Source organism: Mustelus asterias, unplaced genomic scaffold (genome assembly GCF_964213995.1).
Source record: "Mustelus asterias unplaced genomic scaffold, sMusAst1.hap1.1 HAP1_SCAFFOLD_43, whole genome shotgun sequence".
NCBI classification, from domain to species: domain Eukaryota; kingdom Metazoa; phylum Chordata; class Chondrichthyes; order Carcharhiniformes; family Triakidae; genus Mustelus; species Mustelus asterias.
In genome coordinates, this window is record NW_027590120.1 from 1552971 (window position 1) to 1575017 (window position 22047).

At 44.5% G+C, this 22047-nt stretch overlaps 1 pseudogene; it reads right to left on the minus strand.

Moving 5' to 3' along the window:
* The window catches only part of LOC144482895 (uncharacterized), a 348044-nt pseudogene that overhangs the window by 195295 nt on the left and 130702 nt on the right, over nt 1–22047 (minus strand).

Consider the following 22047-nt stretch of genomic DNA (forward strand, 5'->3'; position numbering starts at 1 on the left):
ATGGTCTGTGCAGATTCGATGGGCTGAATGGCCCCCTTCTGCACTGTAGGGTTTCGATGAATCTATGAGGCGCTTCCCCAGAATCTGCGAGAAAGAGAAGCTGCACGAAAAACTCTCATATGCGCAAAAGTGAGTTACCAATGGAGCATGCATGGTGTGTGCACTCCAGATACCACATGACAGTTATCCTGGCTTCAACATTGGAGAGAAACTGGATGGTAAAAGAGGCAACGGAGTGGATAGAGAAGCTTCATGAACACCCAGTGGAGGGTCTGAAACTCTGATAAGCATCTACGATATAAAATCTAAACTCTGCTTTTCTCTCCACGGACACTGTAAAATCTGCCAAGCAACTCCAACATTTCTGTTTTAATTTCACATAATGTGGAGATGCCGGCGTTGGACTGGGGTAAACACAGTAAGAAGTTTAACAACACCAGGTTAAAGTCCAACAGGTTTATTTGGTAGCAAAAGCCACACAAGCTTTCGAAGCTCTAAGCCCCTTCTTCAGGTGAGTGGGAATTCTGTTCACAAACAGAACTTATAAAGACACAGACTCAATTTACATGAATAATGGTTGGAATGCGAATACTTACAACTAATCCAGTCTTTAAGAAACAAAACAATGGGAGTGGAGAGAGCATCAAGACAGGCTAAAAAGATGTGTATTGTCTCCAGACAAGACAGCCAGTGAAACTCTGCAGGTCCACGCAACTGTGGGAGTTACAAATAGTGTGACATGAACCCAATATCCCGGTTGAGGCCGTCCTTGTGTGTGCAGAACTTGGCTATCAGTTTCTGCTCAGCGACTCTGCGCTGTCGTGTGTCGCGAAGGCCGCCTTGGAGAACGCTTACCCGAATATCAGAGGCCGAATGCCCGTGACCGCTGAAGTGCTCCCCAACAGGAAGAGAACAGTCTTGCCTGGTGATTGTCGAGCGGTGTTCATTCATCCGTTGTTGCAGCGTCTGCATAGTTTTCATCCGTTGTCGCAGCGTCCATCCACCAGGTACACGGTACATACTCTTGCAACTCGGCCAACGTTGTCTACCTGATACGCTGCAAGAAAGGATGTCCCGAGGCATGGTACATTGGGGAACCTATGCAGACGCTGCAACAACGGATGAATGAACACCGCTCGACAATCACCAGGCAAGACTGTTCTCTTCCTGTTGGGGAGCACTTCAGCGGTCACGGGCATTCGGCCTCTGATATTCGGGTAAGCGTTCTCCAAGGCGGCCTTCGCGACACACGACAGCGCAGAGTCGCTGAGCAGAAACTGATAGCCAAGTTCTGCACACACAAGGACGGCCTCAACCGGGATATTGGGTTCATGTCACACTATTTGTAACTCCCACAGTTGCGTGGACCTGCAGAGTTTCACTGGCTGTCTTGTCTGGAGACAATACACATCTTTTTAGCCTGTCTTGATGCTCTCTCCACTCCCATTGTTTTGTTTCTTAAAGACTGGATTAGTTGTAAGTATTCGCATTCCAACCATTATTCATGTAAATTGAGTCTGTGTCTTTATAAGTTCTGTTTGTGAACAGAATTCCCACTCACCTGAAGAAGGGGCTTAGAGCTTCGAAAGCTTGTGTGGCTTTTGCTACCAAATAACCCTGTTGGACGTTAACCTGCTGTTGTTAAACTTCTTACTTAATTTCACATATACAGCATCAACAGTATTTTGCTTTTATTTACCTGGAGAGAGTTGAGAATGTGGAACTGATTACCAGGAGGGTCTGAGATTCCATGAGCAAGTCTCAGCTGAAAACACAATTCATTGCTGAAAGCGCAAAAGGATTCACTGGGTTACCCAAATCACTGACACAACAGGCGAATCACACGAGAGAAAGACAATTCAGATACTCCACTTGTGCAAAGCCAGTTCCTCAGTTTCCCAGGATCTAAAACACAATTTACGAAAGGTTCAAGGGATTTGATTCACAATTAACTCATTCCAAATGGAAGATGTGGTTTAAATTTTTGGTATAGGGGGCATAATTTGTTCACTTACTCCTGCAACTGCAGTAAATTCACATCTAACTGTAAGTACAGAAACAGAAAATGCTGAATGACCTCAAAACGTTGGCTCTATTCGCTCTCCACAGATGCTGTGAGATGTGCAGAGAAGTTCCAGCATTTTCTGCTTTTGTTTCCGATTTCAGCATCTGCAATATTTTACCTTCATCTAACTGAAGGTGTTTGTTCAGCTCTTAATTACATCCAGGATGTAACTGGTGGAGGGATTTTATGCATTCGTCCCATAGCTCAGATTATAAAAAGATCATATATCTGAATGGATTTGATTTATCATTGTCACATGTATTAAAATAGTGAAAAGTATTGGTTGTTGCGCGCTATACAGACAAAGCATACTGTTCATAGAGAAGGAAACGAGAGAGTGCAGAATGTAGTGTTACAGTCATAGCGAGGGTGTAGAGAAAGATCAACTTAATGCAAGTTAAGTCCATTCAAAAGGCTGACAGTAGCAGGGAAGAAGCTGTTCTCGAGTTGGTTGGTACGTGACCTCAGACTTTGGTATCTTTTTCCCGAAGAAAGAAGGTGCAAGAGAGAATGTCGGGAGTGTGTGGGTCCTTAATAATGCTGGCTGCTTTGCCGAGGCAATGGGAAGTTAGACAGAGTCAATGGATGGGAGGCTGGTTTGCGTGATGGATTGGGCTATGTTCATGACCTTTTGTAGTTTCTTGCGGTCTTGGTCAAAGCAGGAGCCATACCAAGCTGTGATGCAACCAGAAAGAATGCTTTCTATAGTGCATCTAAAAAGTTAGTGAGAGTCGTATCTGACATGCCAAATTTCTTTAATCTAATGAGAAAGTAGAGGCGTTGGTGGGCTTTCTTATCTATAGTTTCGGCATAGGGGGACCAGGACGGTTGTTGGTGATCTGGATAACTAAAAACTTGAAGCTCTCGATCCTTTCTACTTCGCCCCTGTTGATGTAGACAGGGGCATGTTCTCCTTTATGCTTCCTGAAGTCGATGACAATCTCCTTTGTTTTGTTCACATTGAGGGAGAGATTTTTGTTGCCGCACCAGTTCACCAGATTCTCTACCTCATTCCTGTACTCTGTCTCCTCATTGTTTGAAATCCGAACCACGATAGTGGTGTCATCAGCAAACTTGAAAATCGAATTGGAATGGAATTTGGCTGCACAGTCATAGGTGTTTAAGGAGTATAGTAGGGGGCTGAGAATACAATCTTGTGGGGCACTGGTGTTGAGGATGACCATGGAGGAGATGTTGCTGCCTATCCTTACTGATTGTGGTCTGTGAGTTAGGAAGTGAGCCACGGAATTTGGAGATGAATTTCGTGGGAATAATAGTATTGAAGGTTAATCTGTAGTCAATAAATAGGAGTCTGACATAGGTGTCCTGGTTGTCGAGGTGTTCCAGGGTTGAGTGCAGGGCCAGAGAAATGGTGTCTGCTGTGGACCTGTTGTGGCGGTAGGTAAACTGTAGTGGATCCAGGCAGTCCGGGAGGCTGGAATTGATTCGTGCCGTGACTAACCTTTCGAAGGACTTCATAATGATGGATGTCAGAGCCACTGGCTGATAGTCATAAAGGCACGCTGCTTGGTTGTTCTTAGGTACCAGGATAATGGTTGCCTTCTTGAAGTAGATAGGGACCTCAGATTGTTGTAAAGAGAGGTTGAAGATGTCTGTGAATACCTCCGCCAGCTGATCCGTGCAGGATCTGAGTGCATGTCCGGGTACCCATCTGGACCAGTCGCTTTCTGTGGGTTGACCTTCTGGAAAGCTGCTCTGACATCTGCAACTGTGACCCCAGATACAGGTTCATCCAGGGCTTCCAGGGTGGAGGGCATGCTCTCGCTGACCTCTTGCTCAAAACAGGCATAGAATGCATTGAGCTCATCAGGGAAGGATGCGTTGGAGCTGGCGATTTCACATACCTTCATCTTGTATCCTGTTATGTCTTGCAGACCTTGCCATAGACGGCAGAAGTCTGTGTGGCGAGCCTGGGACTCTAGCTTGGTCCGGAGAAGTGTGAGGTAATTCACTTTGGTAGGAATAACAGATGTGTTGAGTATAGGGCTAACGGGAGGACTTTGAATAGTGTGGAGGAGCAGAGGGATCTAGGTGTATGTGTGCATAGATCCCTGAAAGTTGGGAATCAAGTAGATAAGGTTGTTAAGAAGGCATATGGTGTCTTGGCGTTTATTGGTAGGGGGATTGAATTTAGGAGTCGTAGCGTTATGTTGCAACTGTACACAACTCTGGTGCGGCCGCACTTGGAGTACTGTGTGCAGTTCTGGTCCCCACATTACAGGAAGGATGTGGAGGCTTTGGAGAGGGTGCAGAGGAGGTTTACCAGGATGTTGCCTGGTATGGAGGGGAGATCCTATGAGGAGAGGCTGAGGGATTTGGGATTGTTTTCGCTGGAAAGGCGGCGGCTAAGAGGGGATCTTATTGAAACATATAAGATGATTAGAGGTTTAGATAGGGTGGATAGTGATAGCCTTTTTCCTCTGATGGAGAAATCCAGCACGAGGGGGCATGGCTTTAAATTGAGGGGGGGTAGTTATAGAACCGATGTCAGGGGTAGGTTCTTTACCCAGAGGGTGGTGAGGGATTGGAATGCCCTGCCAGCATCAGTAGTAAATGCGCCTAGTTTGGGGGCGTTTAAGAGATCCGTAGATAGGTTCATGGACGAAAAGAAATTGGTTTAGGTTGGAGGGTCACAGTTTTTTTTTTTAACTGGTCGGTGCAACATCGTGGGCCGAAGGGCCTGTTCTGCGCTGTAATGTTCTATGTTCTATGTTCTATCTTTTTGCATGTTTGATGGATCTCCTTAGATATTACACACATCATTGCGGCGATATAGTGGCACAGTGGTGAGTCCCTGTGGCTTCTCCCCATTGGCTAAACTCAAGAAACTGTTTGTCGACTGAATCAGGCTTGAATGTTGAATGATTCTTCTGAGTTCATTCCCACCCACACACTGGGTACATTACCACTTCATCCTTGGGAGTGGCCTGATAGGCCGTTGGGGGACCTTTCATGAATCACATGTGTTTGGTTGTTGTAGATGTGCATTCAAAATGGTTGGAAGCACAGATCATGAGTAATATTCCAGCTCCTGTGACAACAGAGAAGCTCTGTCAAATTTTCACAAGCCCTGGGTTACCAGATTGGTTTGTTTCCGATAACGACACTCTGTTTACAAGTGAGGTGTTTCAGGAATTCCTGTAAAGGAATGGTCTACGCCATGTGCGTACTGCACCGTTTCATCTGGCTACAAATGGTCTCACAGAAAGAGCTGTTCGAACTCTGAAGGAGGGATTGAAGAGAATGGCAGGCGATACTTTAAGAACAAGCTCTCAAGATTTTTGTTCCAGTTTCGCATCACACCACAATCCACAACCGGACTCTCTCCTGTGGAATTTTTAGGTGGAAGGTTGAAATCTCATCTGGATCTGCTTCATCCAGATCTCAGAGCAAAAGTGAGCAGGAGACAAGAGAAGCAGAAGGAGGGACACGACTACCGCGCCAAAGAGAGGCAGTTCAAACTGGGTGATCAGGTTTACATCAGAAACTTTGGGAGTAACCAAGGGTGGTTACCGGGAATAATTTTAAACCAAAGTGGTCCAGTATCTTGGGTGGTGAGACTGTAAAATGGAAGAGTTGTTCGCAGACACCAAGACCATATTCGCTTGCGGTGTGACCCCGAGTCAGGAACAGTTTCAGAGTCAGCAACCATTACTGAGAACATGGCAGAGGGTCATGCTGCTGTGGATGTTCACCAGGAAATGGTTCCAGCTTTGCCAGTTGACTCTGCTGTGGGAGTGGAAGAGGAATGTTCATGTACAGATTCTCAAACTACCTCTTCACCTCCCATTCCAGAAACACCATTACAAGATTTACCAGTGGTATTGTACAGGTCGCAATGCAACCACAAAGCTCCTGACAGACTTCCGTATTGTTAAAGACATTACTTTGTTGTATTTCTGTCCTGATGGGGGATTGAAATTTAACGGGAGGAGAAGTGTTACAGAGTGTTCTTCTCAACTTTTCTCCCTTTTGAGCACGTGCGGGGTTTCAGTCTGCAAGTCCAGGCTGGTTCCAATGCTCCTGTTTTTTTTTAACTTTCTTATTTATTTATATAAAGAACACTATTACTCGGCTATTAATCTAAACACATTCCAAGCATCCCAGTTTAATAAGATAAACAAGAACAGGAGTCAATCTTAATTAATGCACCAATTTCTTTCTTTATTTAACACTTCAGTTACCAACTCAAACTTCAACAGTTGCAATTCATTAATTATTTTACTGAACTACAGCTTCTTCCCAGCTGCCACCAGACTTTTGAATGGACCTACCTTCTATTAAGTTGATCTTTCTCTACACCCGAGCTATGACTGTAACACTATATTCTGCATCCTCTCCTCTCTATGAATGGTATGCTCTGTCTGTATAGCGCGCAAGGAACAATACTTTTCACTGTATGCTAATACATGTGACAATAATAAATCAAATACGATAGCTCTTAACTAAACATCAACTTTACTGAACTTTAACTCTTAACTAATCATTAACTTTAATTATTTAAATGAATATCCCTGATGCAGAATCTATCTTCTCTCTGAAGATTCCTTCAGTGCGTACCTCTTACAATGTTAACCTCTATTGTCCCTGACAAACAAAGGACTGCAATGTTCTTTATCTACAAATGCTTCACTTGCTTCTTAAGATTCCCTGTCATCCAGCCAACTGTGTAAACAGAAACCAATCACATGGTTCAAATAGCCAATGAAATTACTCGTAAACAATGCCATTATGCTTACTTCAGATGACATGTCTCTCACATAACGACAATAAAATTCGATGCCAACCATACTTCTCAAAAGTAAGCAACTTCTCTCATTTAGTCAACACAGGAAGCTCCGGCCACAGTTTCCAGATCAGAATTCTGACTCCGAGTTACTGTATGACCTGCATTTGGTTTTAATTATAAATTGACCAAAAATCCCAGCGTGTTTACCTCTCAGCCAGAGAAGCCATTTGGAAGCCACTGTTGTCATTCCTATTGTTGGAATCATTGTAGAAGCCATTCTTTCTCCATCTACACTGGGAAAATCATCAGTTTACCCATTCCCAGTTGCAAACACAGGACACATCTGCTGTCCTTGTTCCTCTTATCTGTCCTTGCCGAGCAATCTTCACAGCCGCAGCTGTTTCATGCCGAGTACATCTTATCACACACTGCTTACTCAACAGCTGCTTCAGCAACTACAGCTGTTTTCACACTCACTGTGCTTGCGTAAGATTGGCTACTTTTCCCATCATGCCTTCTGGATGTTCAGCAGTTAGCCATCAGGCTACGTTCTGCATCTATTTTAAATCCAGCTGTATTGGTAAGAAAAGCACTATTTAATATCCAGGAAAAGATTAATGTCCTTCATCAGCTTTTGTGCATCAATTTTCAATGGAAATGTGCTCTCCCAGGCTCAAAGAACACCAGCCCACTAGAAGCAAAGTTGTGAGAGCGGCCAGTCCAGCAGAAATGAACCCTCCGACCCTCCCACTTCACGAATTGTCAGAATGAACATGGTTCAGTCCTGGATGTGATTAACAGCAGAACTCAACCCCTGTCATCACTTGTGAACTCGCTGGTGTGTCTGAAGATTGATTAACTGAGTGAATCCCTTTCCACACACACAGCAGGTGAATGGCCTCTCCCCAGTGTGAACTCGCTGGTGTCTCCACAGGCTGGATGAAGAATTAAACCTCTCCACACAATAACAGCAGCTGAACGGTCTCTCCTCAGTGTGAATGCGCTGGTGGACCATCAGTACCTGAGAGCTTTTGAAGCCACTCCCAGTCACAGCATTTAAACGGTCTCTTATTGGTGTGAGTGATGTTGTGCCTGAGCAGGCTGGACAACGGAGCAAATCCCTTCCCACGCACCGTGCAGGTGAACGGCTTTTCCCTGGTGTGAACTCGCTGGTGTGTCTTCAGGCTGGATGACTGAGTGAATCCCTTCTCACACAGAGCAGGTGAATGGCCTTTCCCCAGTGTGACTGCGTCGATGAGTTTTCAGCACAGATGGGGATATGAATCCCTTCCCACATTCGCCACATTTCCATGGTTTCTCCATGGCGTTACTGTCTTGCGACATTCCAGGATTTCCGTCAGTTGAAACTTTGTCCACACACAGACCACAGGTACGGTCTCTCCCCACTGTGAACGCAGAGATATTTTTTCAGGCTGAGTAACTGGTTAAAACTCTTTCCACATTCGGGGCACTGGAACACTCACTCACGCGCCCGTGTGTGTGTTGGTGCTTTTAAAGTCACGCTGATGTTTAAAGTCTTCTGAAGCAGATAAATAGACAAACATTTCACCAATGTTTCAAGGCCAATGATATTCAGATCCCAAGGAATGGAGTGACTCACTCAGATCCAGAAGTGATGTTTGCGATATCTGCCTCTGATTCCTTCTCTTCTGATATCCTGTAAAAAATTTGAGAAAAGTCATTGTCAGCACAGGATAGAAATCCAGAACAGACAATTCTAGTTTCGATGGAACATTCTTTCCTCCCTCATTCCCCAAAAGCTGTGAATCTCCATCCCACACATTCTCCCTCCATTCTCACTCTGCTGTATCTAATTGGCACAGACAGGCGATTCTGTGGGTGCGAACGGGACTCCAGGATGGTAGTCTGCCTACCTGGTGCTGGGGTCATGGATGTCTCCGAGCGGATAGGAGGCATATTAAAAGGGGAAGATAAAGAAACGGATGTCATTGTACAACATTGGTGCAAATGACGTAGATAGGAAGAGCAGGGGGATCCGACGAGAGCAATTCAGGGAGTTGGGAAATAGGCTAAAAAGTACGGCCTCCAGGGTGGCCATCTCTGGGCTGCTCCCAATGCCTCGTGCCAGTGAGGCTAAGAATAGGGAGTTAGTACAATTGAACGCTTGGCTAAAGGACTGGTCCAGGAGGGAGGGCCTCATTTTCCTAGATCAATAGGAAGTTTTCAGGAGAGGATGGCACCTGTACAAGTAGGACGGGTCACAACTAAGTTGGAAGGGCACGAATATCCTGGCTGGGAGTTTTGCTAGTGCAGTTCGGGGGCGTTTAAACTAGAATGGCAGGGGGGTGGGGATCAAAATATTAGGTCTACAAGTGTAGAGGCTGGGAACGAGCTTGGGGCTGGGACAAGGCTGGCAAAGAAGAAGAGCACTCTGGGGGAGGATGATCTCACTGGGCCTGGAGGTCTGGAGTGCTTATACTTCAATGCAGGGCGCGTAGCAGGTAAGACAGACGAACTTAAGGCCTTAATGCTCACGAGGAATTTGGATGTGGTTGCGGTGACAGAGACTTGGTTGAAAGAGGGACAGGACTGGCAGCTGAATATTTCGGGGTACAAGTGTTTTAGGCGAGACAGAGGAGGGGCCAAAAGAGGTGGGGGAGTAGCAGTATTAGTTGGAGAGCATATTACAGCGGTGCAGAGGGAGAACAATTCAGAGGGGTCGTGTAACGAATCACTCTGGGTGGAGCTTAGAAACAGGAAGGGCGCAGTCACTATGTTGGGGGTGTACTACAGGCCCCCCAACAGCCCAAGGGAAGTGGAAGTACGGATATGTCAGGAGATACTGGATAGGTGCAGGAAAAATAGGGTTGTTGTAGTGGGAGACTCCAATTTCCCTGGTGTAGACTGGAAATCGCTGAGAGCAGGGACTCTGAATGGGGAGGAATTTGTAAAATGCGTACAGGAGGGTTCTTTGGAACAATATGTAGATAGCCCGACTAGAGAGGGGGCTATACTGGACCTCGTACTGGGGAATGAGCCCGGTCAGGTCTTCAAAGTTTCGGTAGAGGAACATGTGGCAAATAGTGACCACAATTCTGTTAGCTTTAGGATAGTGATGGAAAAGGATGAGTGGTGTCCCAAGGCTAAGGTGTTGGATTGGGGGAAGGCTAACTTTAGTGGGATTAGGCAGAAATTGGCAGCTCTTGATTGGGAGAGGCTGTTTGAGGGTAAATCCACATCTGGCATGTGGGAGTCTTTTAAGGAACAGTTGTTAGGGCTACAGGACAGGCATGTGCCTGTAAAAAAGAAGGATAGAAAGGGTAGGATTCGAGAACCGTGGATAACCAGGGAAATTGAGGGACTGGTCAAAAAGAAAAGAGAGGCGTATGTTAGGTCCAGGCAGCTAAAAACGGAGGGAGCTCTGGAGGAGTACAAAGAAAGTAGGAAAGAACTCAAACGGGGAATTAGAAGAGCAAAAAGGGGTCACGAAATGTTCTTGGCAGACAGGATTAAGGAGAATCCCAAGGCATTTTATTCATACGTTAGGAACAAAAGGGTTGTCAGGGAAAAAATCGGACCTCTCAGGGACAAAAGTGGGGAATTATGCTTGGAGCCCAAAGAAGTAGGGGAGATCCTAAATGAATACTTTGCGTCGGTATTCACAAAGGAGAGGGATGTGTTGACTGGGAGTGTCTCGGAGGGGAGTGTTGAACCGTTGGAGAAAATCTCCATTACAAAGGAGGAAGTGTTAGGTTTGTTAGAGAATATAAAGACAGACAAATCCCAAGGGCCTGATGGAATCTATCCAAGGCTGCTCAGGGAGACGAGAGATGAAATCGCTGGGCCTCTGACACAAATCTTTGTCTCGTCACTCGACGCAGGTGAGGTCCCAGAAGATTGGAGGATAGCTAATGTGGTCCCGTTATTTAAGAAGGGTAGGAAGGATAGCCCAGGTAATTATAGGCCGGTGAGCTTGACGTCCGTGGTGGGGAGGTTGTTGGAGAAGATTCTTAGAGATAGGATGTATGCGCATTTAGAAAGGAATAAACTCATTAACGATAGTCAGCATGGTTTTGTGAGAGGGAGGTCATGCCTCACTAACATGGTGGAGTTTTTTGAAGAAATGACCAGAATGGTTGACGAGGGAAGGGCCGTGGATGTCGTCTATATGGACTTTAGTAAAGCGTTTGACAAAGTCCCTCATGGTAGGCTGGTGAAAAAGGTTAGATCTCATGGGATAAAGGGGGAGGTGGCTAGATGGGTGGAGAACTGGCTTGGTCACAGAAGACAGAGGGTGGTAGTGGAAGGGTCTTTTTCCGGCTGGAGGCCCGTGACTAGTGGTGTTCCGCAGGGCTCTGTATTGGGACCTCTGCTGTTTGTAATTTATATAAATGATCTGGAAGAAGGTGTAACTGGGGTGATCAGTAAGTTTGCGGACGACACAAAATTGGCAGGACTTGCAGATAGTGAGGAGCATTGTCAGAAGCTACAGAAGGATATAGATAGGCTGGAAATTTGGGCAAAGAATTGGCAGATGGAGTTCAATCCTGATAAATGCGAAGTGATGCATTTTGGTAGAAATAATGTTGGGAGGAGCTATACGATAAATGGCAGAACCCATAAAGGGTGTCGATACGCAGAGGGACCTGGGTGTGCAAATCCACAGATCCTTGAAGGTGACGTCACAGGTGGAGAAGGTGGTGAAGAAGGCATATGGCATGCTTGCCTTTATAGGACGGGGCATAGAGTATAAAAGTTGGGGTCTGATGTTGCAGATGTATAGAACGTTGGTTCGGCCACATTTGGAACACTGCGTCCAGTTCTGGTCGCCACACTACCAGAAGGACGTGGAGGCTTTGGAGAGAGTACAGAGGAGGTTTACCAGGATGTTGCCTGGTATGGAGGGGCTTAGTTATGAGGAGAGATTGGGTAAACTGGGGTTGTTCTCCCTGGAAAGACGGAGGATGAGGGGAGACTTAATAGAGGTATATAAAATTATGAAAGGCATAGATAGGGTGAACGGTGGGAAGCTTTTCCCCAGGTCGGTGGTGACGTTCACGAGGGGTCATAGGTTCAAGGTGAAGGGGGGGAGGTTTAACACAGATATCAGAAGGACATATTTTACACAGAGGGTGGTGGGGGCCTGGAATGCGCTGCCAGGCAAGGTGGTGGAGGCCGACACACTGGGAACGTTTAAGACTTATCTCGACAGCCATATGAACGGAGTGGGAATGGAGGGATACAAAAGAATGGTCTCGTTTGGACCAGGGAGCGGCACGGGCTTGGAGGGCCGAAGGGCCTGTTCCTGTGCTGTATTGTTCTTTGTTATTTGTTCTTTAAGTGCATTCACCCTATCCATGCTTCTCATGACCTTACACACCTCTATAAGATCACGCCACGCTACAGAGTAAAAGGTCCTAGCCTGTCCAATCTCTCCCTGCAACTCAGTCTCTTGATTCCTGCCAACATCCTTGTGAATCTCTTCTGCACCCTTTCCAGTTTAATATCATATTTGCTACAGCAAGGCGACGAAAACTGAGCACCATACGCCAGGTGCGGCCTCAGTAACGTCCGTAAAACTGCAACATGACATTCCAACGTCTATACTCAGTGCCCTGACTGATGAAGGCCAGCATGGCAAATGCCTTCTTCACTGTCCCATGTACCTGTGACTCCACTTTTTGAGAACCGTGCACTTGAACTCCAAGCTCCCTCTATTTCACGATACTCCCTAAGTTACTACAATTCATCGTGAAAATCCAACCTTGATTTGACTTTGCAAAATGCTACACCTCACACTTATCATAGAAAGAAAGAAGAAATCACTTATCTGTATGAACTATTTGCCATTTCTCGGCCCACTTCCCCAGCTGATCAAGAACCTGTTGCAATGTTTGATAATCTTCCACGCTGTCTACAATACCACCGATTTTAGTGTCATCTGCAAACTTACTGCTCATGCCTTGTACAATCTCATCCAAATCGTTGATTTAGATAACAAACAGCAATGGGCCCAGCACTGACCCCTGAAGCACACCACCAGTCACAGGCCTCCAGTTCGACAAGCTTCCGACCACCATTCGCTTGCTCGTTTCCTCTCTCTCTCTCTTAGTCTCTCCATCCCCATCTTTCTGATGAGATCTCCACCTCAGCCTCTCTCTTTCTACTCCCTGTATCAATATTTGCGTCCACGGACCTGCATTTAATTCTCACTGCCTTTAGCTCCCTTTTGATCTCTGTCATTCTCTCTCCTTCCATTTACTTCTACTTTTCTTCCTCCCTCCATATTGTGTTCAGAAGCTCATTCATTAGAAAATTGTCTTTCACGCGGGCTAATGCTTTCTTTCCAATTACAATTACACAGACGGAAACAGTCGTTATGTGATTCTGCTGCTGCCAGTGTAAAAGGTTCAGAGTTCACAAACTGATCTCTTATAACACGGGATATATTACAATCCAGTGATAGTTTCTGTACGGGGCCTGTATCAGTTTGAATCACTGTGAATGTTCAGCGCACTATAATGCATCCCACTGTCACTCAGCTGTACATCTGTCAGTGTTAAACTGAAGAAACGATCCAACATTCGGAGTGCTGAAGAGATACGTTCTCCCACACGCTCCGCTTTCTCTGCTTCTCCCTCCGAATTCCTTTTGATTAAAAATGCCGGCTTCTCCCCCGGATTTTGTCGTTACCAGACCAGATCATAGCGGCGGCCGCCTGTGGAGTATGAACAGGGCAACACCATGCGTTCTCCGTCCAAACATGATACTGACGGTGCAGTTTGCTTAACAGTATTAGAATAACACAATCCTTCAAATAATCAATAAACAGAGAATGAACGTATGCTTTGATATTGGGACCATCAGTAAACATTCATTCACCTCCCTCATCATAAGATCTTTGAATGATTCAGCAAAGACCGCATATCGGGCATGTGTTGACAGATGACAGATTTATCATTTCATCGAATCCGCTGCTCTTTCTGCATAGCCCAGAATATGTTTTCCTTCAAATATTCATCCAGTTTCCTCTAAACAGTTACCAAGAAATCTGCTTGGACCAGCATTTCAAGCATGATTAACCCTTTGTAAGAACAACATGCTTCCTTTAATTCATTTTCTAATTACCTGAGAACAGCCCGAGCTGGTGACCGAACTTTCTATCGCTTGAACAAATGTAAATTACTCGATCAAAACACTTTCTGAATATCGGTATGATCACAGAAGTCATTCTAACAAAATCTCCCCTCCCCCTGCCCAGGGCCTTGCCATCATTCGGGACGTGGTACCCGCAAATCAACACAAAACTTCAACACAAATCTGATTATCAATATTTAAATATTTGAGTTAGTTTCCTTGAACATGTCCATTATTTCTATTAAGAGAAGGACGAATGGGAAATATGTCTTCAAACTTTGCAAATTGCTCTGACATTTTCATAGTTTTGAATACATACAGCCTAATGTTTCTTTCTCTTCAATGCCCCCTTTTGAACTACAATAATCTGTTCTAAACCGCTCTGATGAACGTGAATGTTCAATCAAAACGTGCATCCGTCCACCCTCTATTATTCCCTTGAACGCCAACCTGTCTACTTCCTTTTTTAACGTCCAATCCTACATCAATATTATTTTGCAGATCTGCATTCCAATGCGAGCTAAACGACTCACGAGCTTCAGAAAAAGAATCAGAAAGCTCTGAAATCCTGTGACAGTTTTCTTCCGGGGGAGTTGGATTCCCAAGGGTTTTCAATTTTTCTAAAAGGCGATCTATAATCGAAGTAGGGAATTCACTGACGATTCGGCTGATTGAAGGGTAATATGTCTGTGCAGAGCTTGTCGATGTGATCCTATCCGCCGCTATTTTACTCTCGGTAATACGGAGTGCAGACTGAGTATGTTGCTCTGAATCAAACAGAAATAAAATGATCTGAATGGCCCGCCCGTGCAGCTGCCCTTCCACTCGAGATAATGGAGGTGGTTCTGAAGTTGCGCACTGAGATTCCAACTTAAAGGATGACCCTTCCAGGACAGAATAGCCCGTTTGATTGTGACCCATTGCAAAAACATGCATTTCTTCCACCACCGACGAACAGTGGCAGCAGTGTGGACGATATACAAAATGCACTGCAGGAACTCACAATGGCTCCTCAGCCAACACTTTCCAAACCCAACAATATTACCATCTCGAAGGGCACGGGGAGCAAACTTGTCGAAACACCACGACCTGGAGGTTTCCCTTCCAAGCCATACATTATTTCAAACATATCGCCATTCCTTCACTGTCGCTGGGTCAAAATCGTAGAACTTCCACTCTAACAGCACCGTGAGAATACCTATGCCACAGGGACTGCAACAATTCAAGAAAGCAACTCACCACCACATTCTCAACGGTGATTTAAGGATGGTTAATGACTGCTGGCCGAATCAGCGAAGCGTACGTCCCTTGAATTAATAACAAAATAATCAACCTGAGGCCAAATAAAGCAGGGGATCCAGACACTGTGTGTCGCTTAATGGCATTCTGTGGTCGGGGACTGCGAGGCAGCAGTAGCTGTCGTGATCTTCGATGAAACGTTCACATCTCAGTGTCGCCATTAAATTCTTGAGCATTGTTTTAAAAGATGGGCGTGGCCTAATTTACCGATGTTCGGGTCTGAAGTATTCAGTGCTGCTTTAAGATCCAGTGTCCAAGAGCAGTCCCGATCAGCAGCCTCCAGTTCCCCGTCATGTAAACCATCAGCTCCAGGCAGCAGAGAGATGGGAATCCTTGTTTTCACACTGTGTCTGTTTACACCGTGAGTACCGATAAAACTAACCCATACTGTGTGGATTGAATATAAGGCTGGGTTTTGGCTGCGGGAGAGTTTCGACTGGAGCTTCACAGCTGAGTTTGCCCATTTAAATTCTTGAGTTTTATTTTTACGGTGGGCGTGGCCTATTATACAAATGAAAAGACCTAAAATATTTTAGGATAGCACCGAGATCCAGTCTCTCAGAGCAGTCCAGCTCTGCATTCTCCACCAACCACCCCTCCCCCCCCCCCCCCCCACCCCCCCACCCTCTCACTCCACCTGTCATATAATAAATAATCTCCAGACAGGAGCGATGGGAATCCTCCTTGTTTTCAGCCTGTGAGCCTGTTTACCACGTGAGTACCGATCACACTAACACACATTTTGTGGATTGAATATAAAGCTACCCCAGTCCATCTCAATTACAGACACTGTCTGGTGTTTTACCCCGTTGAGTGATTCGGCTTTGATCGTCCATTAAACTTTGTGTTTAACTTCCAGGATCTTTCAGTCAGTCAGTGACACAGAGCCCGGCAGCGGTGACCAGGAAGGAGTGTCAGTCCCTCACCATCACCTTTGTTTTACATGGAGTTTATGATTCAGAAAATGGCCATTGTTTCAGACAAACCCAAACCGGGACAGCTCACCAGCGGAGGGCGATTTGTTGTGTCGGTGAATAAAGCAAGAAGGACATTTTCGCTGGGAATTCATAATGTGAGAGTAGAAGACACCGCCACCTATTACTGTAAAGCGCAGCGCTGGAGGGCACAGATGGGGCACCACAGTTCAAGAGAGAACGATAAATACCTCAGGACAATCAAAGCATCTATTCCTAGCAATTCCCTGGTTCGGCAACTGGACTTGTCGGACAGATGTTATTACCACTACAATCTGGTTTAACATCGTTCTAATGTCCTCCTTTCTGTTATCATTCTTTAATGTTTTTTCTCCATTTATAAGAATCTTCTATCTCTGCTCCTGTTCCTGGGAGCTCGGAGAGTCATATCGAACAGGTTGATCCAATGTTTTTTTTTAAACAATCAAGATCCATTATTGATCTAAATCCCTGGATTAATTGAGAAAAGCCGACGGTCCAGTAATGGGTACTCGACAGTTTGAGGTGTCAGTCATTCTTGTGCTGTGCTGACTGAGAGCAGTGTCACGGTGGAGAGAATGGAGATTTGCAGATGGGTCCGGGACGGTGGTGACTGTCACAGCCGGTGAGTGAGTCCAAATCCTCCCGTGTTACAGAATGTTTAGGTTAGTGTTCAACGTCAGATAAGATTCATTTTATCACTTCAATTCTCTGCTACAAAAACAGGGTGGTTTCGAGGGGAAGAATTTCAATTACAGATTTAGACTTGGGTGCACATTCAGAAACCAAAGTCGGTTCTGGATGTAAGACCGCGGTGAAGCAGTTTGAGACCCCGAAGGACAGGTAGCCTACGGGCAAGGAGTTTCAACTGACCCCATCTGCATCATCTGCGTCTTCCCTTCTGCTGTCAGACTTTTGAATGGACTTAACTTTGCATTAAGTTGATCTTTCTCCACATCCTAGCTATGACTGTAACACTACATTCTGCACTCTCTCGTTTCTTTCTCTATGAACGGTATGTTTTTTTCTTGAAAGCGCGCAAGAAACAGTACTTTTCACTGTATGTTAATACATCCGACAATAATAAATCAAATCAAATCAAAAAATCAAAATCATTGGTTTAAGGGAGATATCGGGTAATCCTCACAACATTCCACAGTCCCACTCTCCTAACTTGTTTCAATGAGTGCACATTGTGGACACTCCGAAACCTGCTTCTTGCTCTTCGCTGGAAGAGCGCAGAGTCGCCGAGCACAGGATGTTTCTCTGATCGAGGAAATATGAACGACATACCGGGAGAGGTAACCTTACATTGTATTGGCCGGTCCAGTACCTGCCGCGGCATGAAAACTGGAACATGACACAAATATCTTCAAAGATCCTTTTACAGTTGTAATATTTCATTTTACCGTTGTAATATTTCATTCTTGGGCAAAAAATAACGAAAAGTAGTCATATTCTAACAGATTTTTATTGCCTCCCTGTAAATAATCATTCCTGTTTGAAAGAATTGTTAAGGTTTTGAATTACACTCTCTTCCACGTATTGAACGCTAATAATTGAGAAATGGGTTTGCATTTTTTTTCGAATTCAAAACATTGCGCTCATTGAAAAATGAACAGTTCCTAAAAGACCAGATTGTGTCGAGGCTGTGGGCGCTCAGCCGTTCCACAGATGTTTTTTTGATTACTAATTGCATCAATGGATTTGAGAATAGGACGCAGAGTGATCGTTCAGGTAGATGGCGAGAACTAAACTTCCTATTTGTACATTGGTCCCCAAGGTAGATTTGTCTGAAGTGTTCCTATTTCTTATATCTTTTATTATCAGCTTTAATTTCTTATACTCCCGAGAAAATAAGTGATCAGCAATGTGTATTGATATAGAAAGCTTGGAAAATGTTTGCCGTTTGTCTCTCGAGCCCGGGTCGGACATGAAGAAACAACAGAGAAATATGATATAATTTCAAGGAGGTACATGTGCAGAAACTGATTCTTCGGTGGGAGAGTTTTTTTTATTCAGTCGCGTGACATGGACCTCGCTGGCTGGCCAGCATTTATTGTGCATCCCACGTCACCCTTGTAATTTGAGACGACAGTTGAGCGTCATCCACATTGCTGTGGATCTGGAATCACAAATAGGCCAGACCAGGTAAGGAAGACAGATTTCTTGCCTCAAGGACATTGGTGAACCAGATGGGTTTTTCCAACAATCTATAATGGTTTCATGGTCAGCAGTACATTCCTAATTCCAGATTCGTTTTATATTTGAACTCGAATTCCACCATCTGCCGAGGCAGTATTCGGACCTAGTCCCTAGAGCAAGGAGACATTTACAGATGAAATTGCTATCATAGAGTCATCGAGGTTTACAGCATGGAAACAGGGCATTCAGCCCAACTTGTCCAAGCTGCCCTTATTTTTTTAAACCCCTAAGCTAATCCCAATTGCCCGCATTTGGCCCATATCCCTCTATACCCATCGTACCCATGTAACTATCTAAATGCTTTTTAAAAGATAAAATTGTACCCGCCTCTACTACTACCTCTGGCAGCTTGTTCCAGATACTCACCACCTTCTGTGTGAAAAAATTGTCCCTCTGGACACTTTTGCATCTCTCCCCTCTCACCTTAAACCTATGCCCTCTAGTTTTAGACTCCGCTACCTTTGGGAAAAGATATTGACTATCTACCTTGTCTATGCCCTTCATTATTTTATAGACCTCTATAAGGTCACCCCTCAGCCTCCTACGCTCCAGAGAAAAAAGTCCCAGTCTATTCAGCCTCTCCTTATAACTCAATCCATCAAGTCCCGGTAGCATCCTAATAGATCTTTTCTGTACTCTTTCTAGTTTAATAATATCCTTTCTATAATAGGGTGACCAGAATTGCACACAGTATTCCAAATGTGGCCTTACCAATGTCTTGTACAATTTTCACAAGACGTCCCAACTCCTGTATGCAATGTTCTGACCGATGAATGGTTTGAACCATTCGGATATATTTGCACGGAGACACATCAGAATGTGAAGGTAGCTGATTTGAGAAACGGCGCAATAAATTTATCGCATAGCTTGAAAAGTATGGGCAGGAGAGACGATTAAATAGACACACGGCTCAGGATGTTATTGGTTATTTCGTGTTCGAGATGGGAAGTGCCGTACAATAACAACTTTCGACCAGCTAGGCTGAGTGGCCTATTCATGGTAAGTTGCAAATGTTTAATGAAAATCTCAGAAACTGTTCCGCTTGGAAAGCATAGGAAGCAATCAACCAATGGGCTGAAGGATTTAGTACTCAGACACTCTGACGAAGCACTTCCCAGTGAGTAACAGTAAAACCACTGCGGAAACTGAGCAGGCTGAACCCAACCGACAATTGAGAGTCCTGAGGATACGTTCTAATGACAGTTTGAAACCGCCAAGAATAGAAAACAACTCGGAAACAGAAATAAAGCTAAATCAACTTGATTTTTTTCTGATAAAAGTAAAACGATAGAATTGATGGAGGAAAACAGACAAGTAGTCCAAAGGCAGGCAGGAGTTATCTTGTCGGATTGAACTGCGGAAAATGTTGAATTTTGACCCACAGGTATCCATTGCAATTTGGCTTAACGGTTGCGGACGAATATCTGTAGCATGTGCTGAACTTTAAGATGTGCAGGGATATAAAACTGATGATTGTCCTTCAGGCAATCAAATCTGGACAGTAATTAATTGAGGAGGAAAATGAACATTTATGATTTTTAAAAAAGAATTCTGGTCCATACTTCACCAATATATTTAGAAGCAAATATTGAATAAAAGATGGAATCACATAGCTCAGAAGGGCATATTTCTGCCAATAATGACAATTATTTGAAGGTGCTGTCAATGTTACATATTCACCCTATTGTATTTGACTTGGCACTGGAACCTTGTCCTGTTCCAGAGGATTATTCCTCTCAATATCCGTTTGAAAGTTAATATTGTACCTGCTCCCAGTACCATCACTTCCACAGTGCTTTTCAATTCGTTGTGAAAAAAATGTTTGGAGATTTGTTCGGCTTGTTTATTTGCAATAGTCGCTAAATTTCGAATCAACTTTGATTAAGCAAATTACCGCAAAATACAAGCGCATTCACACGATTCACTGCAACGTTATAACAATGTTTGGGTCAATGCACCTAACCAGCACATCTCTCAGTCTGTGGGAGGAAACTGGAGCACTCGCAGGAAACCAAGGCAGACAGAGGGAGAGTGTGCAAACTCCAGACACACTGTGACCCAAGCCGGAAATTGAACCCAGGTCCCAGGTGCTGTGAGGCAGCAGTGCTAACCACTGTGTCACCGTTAAGTGAAGAGTGGCTAAGCAAATAATTATTTTATTCTATCCTGCAGATTCCAGTTAATCTTTGTCACAGAGTTCTCTTCTCCACAACTCTGCTGCAGGTGACACGGTTACTTTAAGCTGTGAATATTCAGGGAACTGTCAGTCCAATGTACACTGGTACAGTCAGTCCTCAGGACAGGCTCCGAAATACCTGCTTCAGACACACACTTCAGGAGAGGAGAATGAAAATGCTGCCGAGGGCAGAATTTCGGCTTCCACCGATTCTTCCTTCGAAATCAGCCGCTTAAGGATCTCGAAACTAGAAATTAACGACTCAGCTGAGTATTACTGTGCGCTGAGTCGGCCCAGAGCACAGTGATACAGAACACGGAGAGAACTGTACATGAACCTGAACATGGCGAGTATTACAGACACAGTGACACGGAACAGGGAGAGAGCTGTACGAAAACTAAACATGTTGAGGATTACAGACACAGTGATACATAACAAGGGGAGATCTGTACAAAAACCTGAACATGATGAGGTTTACAGACAAACATGGAAACAGAACACGGAGAGAGCTGTACAGAAACCTGAACATAATGAAGGTTTAATGAACATAATGAACATAATACAGACACAGTGATAAGGACTTTGGAGAGAGTTGTCCAAAAACATAAACGCCGTGTAGCTTACAAATACAGTGGCGCAGAACACGGAGAGAGCTGTACAAAAGCCTGAACATGGTGAGGATTACAGACACAGTGATACAGAATTCGCAGAGAGTTGTACAAAAAACTGAACATGGTGAGAATTACAGACACAATGATACAGAACATGGAGAGAGCTGTTTAAAAACCTGAATATGGTGAGGATTACAGACACAGTAATACAGAACCCGGAAAGAGCTGCACAAAAACCCGGGTATGGTGAGGATTGTTGCTTTTAATCGTCAGCATATTAAAAATCTGATACTTTTGTTTGTTTAACACTTTTTTCCACTGGTAAACACCCCAAGTGGAAGATTTTTTGGCGTTCGCGGCATTTTTATGTATTTGTAACTTGCTATAACTTTACTCAATTTTAATGAAATATGAATCTGTGAGTCATGACGTGATACTTTATATAAGCAACAATTTCTTACGACCTGGAATGCACCGTCAGAATGAGTGGTGTGTAATGGTCAACCGAAACGTTCAAACGGTTAATGGATAAGTGCTGGGAAAGGAAGCAAACTGGTGCAGCGCTGCAGAGAAGTGCATGGGGAGTGGGGATAATTCGAATGCATTTCTAAAGGGACAAAACCTAATCAACATTTCATGTCTGCACTGTACGATTCCACAATGCATGTTACAGATCCTGCAAGCCAGATTCTACAAGCCTTATTCTTTATTTATTTAATTGTTTATCTCGTAAGTTCAATTTTCTCCCTGCCTCTCAAAGTTGAAATATCTCCAATTAGCTTTGTTTGATTTCTACTTTGGCTTTTTGCTGTTTTCGTTTCATGCAATCATGGGAGCTTGTCCAAAAGTCAAATGTCGGTTGGGTTCAA